Here is a 5,000-nt window from a genome sequence, read left to right as displayed (position 1 = left end):
GAGGTGGAGAGAACAATCAACACAATAATGGTTTTCTTTCATGCCTCTTGAAGGACTCAATATTCTCTGTACTGCATTACATGTGAAAGTCGATTTATTACCCATGAACACACTACCTGTATGCTAATTCTATGTAAAAAGGTAGCTCCAGCCCTCATGATGTTGTCCAACATTTCCGCTATAAAACGGGATACAATTATTTTGGAAACATACCAAATTTGAAAAATAATTGAGAAGTTGCGCAATTACTAATCATGGAGCACAAAAAAGCCTACAGCACCTGGTATTCCCAGGCAGTCTCCCATCCAGGTACTAACTAGGCCTGACCCTGCTTAGCTTCCGAGATCGGGCGCATTCAGTGTGGTGTGGCCGTAGGCTCTGGGCCTAGTGAGTTTTGTACTTTTAAGCATCTAGTCGGCTAGACCTTGCAGTTTTGAAAGGCAATTGTGAAATGGCTCACTTCCTGAACTTGGAGCACAAAAAAGCCTACAGCACCTGGTATTCCCAGGTGGTCTCCCATCCAGGTACTAACTAGGCCCGACACTGCTTAGCTTCCGAGATCAGACGAGATCGGGCGCAATCAGTGTGGTGTGGCCGTAGGCTCTGGGCCTAGTGAGTTTTGTACTTTTAAGCATCTAGTCAGCTAGACCTTGCAGTTTTGAAAGGCAATTGAGAAATGGCTCACTTCCTGAACTTGGAGCACAAAAAAGCCTACAGCACCTGGTATTCCCAGGCGGTCTCCCATCCAGGTACTAACGAGGCCCGACACTGCTTAGCTTCCGAGATCAGACGAGATCGGGCGCATTCAGTGTGGTGTGGCCGTAGGCTCTGGTTCTTGTGAGTTTTGTACTTTTAAGCATCTAGTCGGCTAGACCTTGCAGTTTTGAAAGGCAATTGAGAAATGGCTCACTTCCTGAACTTGGAGTACAAAAAAGCCTACAGCACCTGGTATTCCCAGGCGGTCTTCCATCCAGGTACTAACTAGGCCCGACACTGCTTAGCTTCTGAGATCAGACACATTCAGTGTGGTGTGGCCGTAGGCTCTGGGCCTAGTGAGTTTTGTACTTTTAAGCATCTAGTCGGCTAGACCTTGCAGTTTTGAAAGGCAATTGAGAAAGGGTTCACTTCCTGAACTTGGAGCACAAAAAAGCCTACAGCACCTGGTATTCCCAGGCGGTCTCCCATCCAGGTACTAACTAGGCCCAACACTGCTTAGCTTCCGAGATCAGACGAGATCAGGCGCATTCAGTGTGGTGTGGCCGTAGGCTCTGGGCCTAATGAGTTTTGTACTTTTAAGCATCTAGTCGGCTAGACCTTGCAGTTTTGAAAGGCAATTGAGAAAGGGTTCACTTCCTGAACTTGGAGCACAAAAAAGCCTACAGCACCTGGTATTCCCAGGCGGTCTCCCATACAGGTACTAACTAGGCCTAACACTGCTTAACTTCCGAGATCAGACGAGATCGGGTGCATTCAGTGTGGTGTGGCCGTAGGCTCTAGGAATGCTAAGAATATTACTCTTATGCATTTGCATTTAGTAAGCTAAGCCATGCAGCCACTTGCAACATGATACCACGCTCATCGCTCGATCAGGCTCGATCAGGCGAGATATATAAGACTGGTGGGCCCATTCAGGACTCCTATGTCTGGTAGGATAACTTTAATTCATCCATCCTGTGTCTGTTGCAGGGAGGTGGAGAGAACAATCAACACAATAATGGTTTTCTTTCATGCCTCTTGAAGGACTCAATATTCTCTGTACTGCATTACATGTGAAAGTCGATTTATTACCCATGAACACACTACCTGTATGCTAATTCTATGTAAAAAGGTAGCTCCAGCCCTCATGATGTTGTCCAACATTTCCGCTATAAAACGGGATACAATTATTTTGGAAACATACCAAATTTGAAAAATAATTGAGAAGTTGCGCAATTACTAATCATGGAGCACAAAAAAGCCTACAGTACCTGGTATTCCCAGGCAGTCTCCCATCCAGGTACTAACTAGGCCCGATCCTGCTTAGCTTCCGAGATCGGGCGCATTCAGTGTGGTGTGGCCGTAGGCTCTGGGCCTAGTGAGTTTTGTACTTTTAAGCATCTAGTCGGCTAGACCTTGCAGTTTTGAAAGGCAATTGTGAAATGGCTCACTTCCTGAACTTGGAGCACAAAAAAGCCTACAGCACCTGGTATTCCCAGGCGGTCTCCCATCCAGGTACTAACTAGGCCTGACACTGCTTAACTTCCGAGATCAGACGAGATCGGGTGCATTCAGTGTGGTGTGGCCGTAGGCTCTAGGAATGCTAAGAATATTACTCTTATGCATTTGCATTTAGTAAGCTAAGCCATGCAGCCACTTGCAACATGATACCACGCTCATCGCTCGATCAGGCGAGATATATAAGACTGGTGGGCCCATTCAGGACTCCTATGTCTGGTAGGATAACTTTAATTCATCCATCCTGTGTCTGTTGCAGGGAGGTGGAGAGAACAATCAACACAATAATGGTTTTCTTTCATGCCTCTTGAAGGACTCAATATTCTCTGTACTGCATTACATGTGAAAGTCGATTTATTACCCATGAACACACTACCTGTATGCTAATTCTATGTAAAAAGGTAGCTCCAGCCCTCATGATGTTGTCCAACATTTCCGCTATAAAACGGGATACAATTATTTTGGAAACATACCAAATTTGAAAAATAATTGAGAAGTTGCGCAATTACTAATCATGGAGCACAAAAAAAGCCTACAGCACTTGGTATTCCCAGGCAGTCTCCCATCCAGGTACTAACTAGGCCTGACCCTGCTTAGCTTCTGAGATCGGGCGCATTCAGTGTGGTGTGGCCGTAGGCTCTGGGCCTAGTGAGTTTGTACTTTTAAGCATCTAGTCGGCTAGACCTTGCAGTTTTGAAAGGCAATTGTGAAATGGCTCACTTCCTGAACTTGGAGCACAAAAAAGCCTACAGCACCTGGTATTCCCAGGTGGTCTCCCATCCAGGTACTAACTAGGCCCGACACTGCTTAGCTTCCGAGATCAGACGAGATCGGGCGCATTCAGTGTGGTGTGGCCGTAGGCTCAGGGCCTAGTGAGTTTTGTACTTTTAAGCATCTAGTCGGCTAGACCTTGCAGTTTTGAAAGGCAATTGAGAAAGGGCTCACTTCCTGAACTTGGAGTACAAAAAAGCCTACAGCACCTGGTATTCCCAGGCGGTCTCCCATCCAGGTACTAACTAGGCCCGACACTGCTTAGCTTCTGAGATCAGACGAGATCAGGCGCATTCAGTGTGGTGTGGCCGTAGGCTCTGGGCCTAGTGAGTTTTGTACTTTTAAGCATCTAGTCGGCTAGACCTTGCAGTTTTAAAAGGCAATTGAGAAAGGGCTCACTTCCTGAACTTGGAGCACAAAAAAGCCTACAGCACCTGGTATTCCCAGGCGGTCTCCCATCCAGGTACTAACTAGGCCTGATACTGCTTAACTTCCGAGATCAGACGAGATCGGGTGCATTCAGTGTGGTGTGGCCGTAGGCTCTAGGAATGCTAAGAATATTACTCTTATGCATTTGCATTTAGTAAGCTAAGCCATGCAGCCACTTGCAACATGATACCACGCTCATCGCTCGATCAGGCGAGATATATAAGACTGGTGGGCCCATTCAGGACTCCTATGTCTGGTAGGATAACTTTAATTCATCCATCCTGTGTCTGTTGCAGGGAGGTGGAGAGAACAATCAACACAATAATGGTTTTCTTTCATGCCTCTTGAAGGACTCAATATTCTCTGTACTGCATTACATGTGAAAGTCGATTTATTACCCATGAACACACTACCTGTATGCTAATTCTATGTAAAAAGGTAGCTCCAGCCCTCATGATGTTGTCCAACATTTCCGCTATAAAACGGGATACAATTATTTTGGAAACATACCAAATTTGAAAAATAATTGAGAAGTTGCGCAATTACTAATCATGGAGCACAAAAAAGCCTACAGCACCTGGTATTCCCAGGCAGTCTCCCATCCAGGTACTAACTAGGCCCGACCCTGCTTAGCTTCCGAGATCGGGCGCATTCAGTGTGGTGTGGCCGTAGGCTCTGGGCCTAGTGAGTTTTGTACTTTTAAGTATCTAGTCGGCTAGACCTTGCAGTTTTGAAAGGCAATTGTGAAATGGCTCACTTCCTGAACTTGGAGCACAAAAAAGCCTACAGCACCTGGTATTCCCAGGCGGTCTCCCATCCAGGTACTAACTAGGCCTGACACTGCTTAACTTCCGAGATCAGACGAGATCGGGTGCATTCAGTGTGGTGTGGCCGTAGGCTCTAGGAATGCTAAGAATATTACTCTTATGCATTTGCATTTAATAAGCTAAGCCATGCAGCCACTTGCAACATGATACCACGCTCATCGCTCGATCAGGCTCGATCAGGCGAGATATATAAGACTGGTGGGCCCATTCAGGACTCCTATGTCTGGTAGGATAACTTTAATTCATCCTTCCTGTGTCTGTTGCAGGGAGGTGGAGAGAACAATCAACACAATAATGGTTTTCTTTCATGCCTCTTGAAGGACTCAATATTCTCTGTACTGCATTACATGTGAAAGTCGATTTATTACCCATGAACACACTACCTGTATGCTAATTCTATGTAAAAAGGTAGCTCCAGCCCTCATGATGTTGTCCAACATTTCCGCTATAAAACGGGATACAATTATTTTGGAAACATACCAAATTTGAAAAATAATTGAGAAGTTGCGCAATTACTAATCATGGAGCACAAAAAAAGCCTACAGCACCTGGTATTCCCAGGCAGTCTCCCATCCAGGTACTAACTAGGCCCGACCCGGCTTAGCTTCTGAGATCGGGCGCATTCAGTGTGGTGTGGCCGTAGGCTCTGGGCCTAGTGAGTTTGTACTTTTAAGCATCTAGTCGGCTAGACCTTGCAGTTTTGAAAGGCAATTGTGAAATGGCTCACTTCCTGAACTTGGAGCACAAAAAAGCCTACAG

The 5,000-nt window shown here is 46.0% G+C and overlaps 9 non-coding genes and 7 pseudogenes across 9 annotated transcripts; all 16 read right to left on the bottom strand.

Moving 5' to 3' along the window:
* Nucleotides 1–268: 268 nt before the first annotated feature.
* On the bottom strand, nucleotides 269–377 carry LOC138545395 (5S ribosomal RNA; annotated as a pseudogene).
* Nucleotides 378–483: 106 nt separating this feature from the next.
* On the bottom strand, nucleotides 484–602 carry LOC138548390 (5S ribosomal RNA). Its single transcript, XR_011292194.1, has one exon. It is a non-coding gene; the product is annotated as a 5S ribosomal RNA (ribosomal RNA).
* Nucleotides 603–708: 106 nt separating this feature from the next.
* LOC138550703 (5S ribosomal RNA) lies at nucleotides 709–827 on the bottom strand. The gene has a single exon (XR_011294451.1). It is a non-coding gene; the product is annotated as a 5S ribosomal RNA (ribosomal RNA).
* A 106-nt stretch (nucleotides 828–933) lies between these two features.
* On the bottom strand, nucleotides 934–1,042 carry LOC138544313 (5S ribosomal RNA; annotated as a pseudogene).
* A 106-nt stretch (nucleotides 1,043–1,148) lies between these two features.
* LOC138548547 (5S ribosomal RNA) lies at nucleotides 1,149–1,267 on the bottom strand. Its single transcript, XR_011292345.1, has one exon. It is a non-coding gene; the product is annotated as a 5S ribosomal RNA (ribosomal RNA).
* A 106-nt stretch (nucleotides 1,268–1,373) lies between these two features.
* On the bottom strand, nucleotides 1,374–1,492 carry LOC138551012 (5S ribosomal RNA). Its single transcript, XR_011294751.1, has one exon. It is a non-coding gene; the product is annotated as a 5S ribosomal RNA (ribosomal RNA).
* Nucleotides 1,493–1,955: 463 nt separating this feature from the next.
* On the bottom strand, nucleotides 1,956–2,064 carry LOC138546612 (5S ribosomal RNA; annotated as a pseudogene).
* A 106-nt stretch (nucleotides 2,065–2,170) lies between these two features.
* Nucleotides 2,171–2,289, bottom strand: LOC138549331 (5S ribosomal RNA). Its single transcript, XR_011293113.1, has one exon. It is a non-coding gene; the product is annotated as a 5S ribosomal RNA (ribosomal RNA).
* Nucleotides 2,290–2,743: 454 nt separating this feature from the next.
* Nucleotides 2,744–2,852, bottom strand: LOC138547139 (5S ribosomal RNA; annotated as a pseudogene).
* A 105-nt stretch (nucleotides 2,853–2,957) lies between these two features.
* On the bottom strand, nucleotides 2,958–3,076 carry LOC138536952 (5S ribosomal RNA). Its single transcript, XR_011285107.1, has one exon. It is a non-coding gene; the product is annotated as a 5S ribosomal RNA (ribosomal RNA).
* Nucleotides 3,077–3,182: 106 nt separating this feature from the next.
* On the bottom strand, nucleotides 3,183–3,301 carry LOC138545495 (5S ribosomal RNA). The gene has a single exon (XR_011290824.1). It is a non-coding gene; the product is annotated as a 5S ribosomal RNA (ribosomal RNA).
* A 106-nt stretch (nucleotides 3,302–3,407) lies between these two features.
* LOC138540504 (5S ribosomal RNA) lies at nucleotides 3,408–3,526 on the bottom strand. The gene has a single exon (XR_011288548.1). It is a non-coding gene; the product is annotated as a 5S ribosomal RNA (ribosomal RNA).
* Nucleotides 3,527–3,979: 453 nt separating this feature from the next.
* On the bottom strand, nucleotides 3,980–4,088 carry LOC138543721 (5S ribosomal RNA; annotated as a pseudogene).
* A 106-nt stretch (nucleotides 4,089–4,194) lies between these two features.
* LOC138549330 (5S ribosomal RNA) lies at nucleotides 4,195–4,313 on the bottom strand. The gene has a single exon (XR_011293112.1). It is a non-coding gene; the product is annotated as a 5S ribosomal RNA (ribosomal RNA).
* A 464-nt stretch (nucleotides 4,314–4,777) lies between these two features.
* On the bottom strand, nucleotides 4,778–4,886 carry LOC138546886 (5S ribosomal RNA; annotated as a pseudogene).
* Nucleotides 4,887–4,991: 105 nt separating this feature from the next.
* Nucleotides 4,992–5,000, bottom strand: part of LOC138542905 (5S ribosomal RNA) — a 109-nt pseudogene continuing 100 nt past the window's right edge.

This window comes from Ambystoma mexicanum, unplaced genomic scaffold, assembly GCF_040938575.1.
Source record: "Ambystoma mexicanum isolate Mex_15411 unplaced genomic scaffold, UKY_AmexF1_1 Mex_scaf10, whole genome shotgun sequence".
NCBI lineage: Eukaryota > Metazoa > Chordata > Amphibia > Caudata > Ambystomatidae > Ambystoma > Ambystoma mexicanum.
Note: the sequence above shows the minus strand (reverse complement) of the source record. Positions and strands in the feature narration are given on the sequence as shown.